The following is a 1,201-nucleotide window of genomic DNA, read 5'->3' as shown; positions in this document are numbered from 1 at the left end:
TTTTTTGATTTCAGTTGTTACTGCTTCCTAAATAACCAAAAGGATTATACCACTAGAGGTGAACACCCTCCCCACCTTCTTCCAGAACTCTGAAGATTGAAATGTCTTCCACCCTCAATCCCTTTCCTTGGCTACATGTTGTAGCCAGCATTGATCCAAATGATAATCACAGATTGAGTCAATATACCTATAAGAATTCAGGAGGGTTTGCCTGCTTGTGACTAGATCAATTGGTAAGTGTCTTTGTATTTCTTTTGTTTTACTCCTTGTCCAATCCCAGTTTGTTTGAATATGATATAGTTTGTGGTTGATTAAAATATTAGTATGCTTATGTCAGTAAATGCAGAAAACATGTAATAAGTTCACAGTCTTATCCAAGAAAGTATGTAACATTATTATGAAACCATTTCAGATTTATAATTCCTACAGAACAGCAGATGACCATGGCGTATATTTAGTACAGTTGTAAAACCAATGCAATATTGAATATTCCACAGTAAGGAAACATGTAAAAGCTTTATCTACCAGTATACCAATAATTATCTCAGCTTCTCAGAATCTGTTAAAGTAATATAGTTAAAAAAACATATCATTTCTATAACTTCAAAGATTTGGGGCCAGAGGTATAGCTCAGTGGTAGCAGACTAGTCTAGCATGTGTAAGACCTTCAGTTTGATTCCCAGAACTTAGGGGAAAAAGTTTTAAAGCATGATCATTTCTTTGTGTTTGTTTGTTTGTGGTACCAGGGATCAAACTCAGAACCTCGCACTTGCCATGAAGGGTGCTTATGCCAATGAGCTAAATCCTCAGACCTTTACAGCACAATCTTTAAATCAAGATTAATTCTACTTTTTAAAAAGCACCAAATTAGGAATCAGAAGAGCTAACATCTATTTTGACTCACCTACTAGTAAACCTTGAGCAAGGCCTTCCTCTCTGAGTCCCCACCAACGTTATAGAATGGCTGTGGTGTCATGAGCAACACCTGTGGTTAACTACCTGCTACAGCACTTCCATCCCCTGCAATTAGTTTTTTTGTTCACAGGGATTCTGTTACCATTATTGCCAGTTGTGTCTTGTAATTACATGATTTATAAATTGATGAGATAATAAAAAAGTCATTTTTGTTCCTATGACAAGTGAGATAAAAGCTGTGGGGAAAAAAGGCTGTGGGAAGATGATAAAGGTGTTATTTGCAGAT

The sequence above is a fragment of the Cavia porcellus genome, unplaced genomic scaffold, assembly GCF_034190915.1.
Source record: "Cavia porcellus strain 051 isolate PalLab524CR breed Dunkin Hartley unplaced genomic scaffold, mCavPor4.1 scaffold_12, whole genome shotgun sequence".
In the NCBI taxonomy this organism is placed as follows: Eukaryota; Metazoa; Chordata; class Mammalia; order Rodentia; family Caviidae; genus Cavia; species Cavia porcellus.
This window is presented reverse-complemented; position numbering follows the sequence as displayed.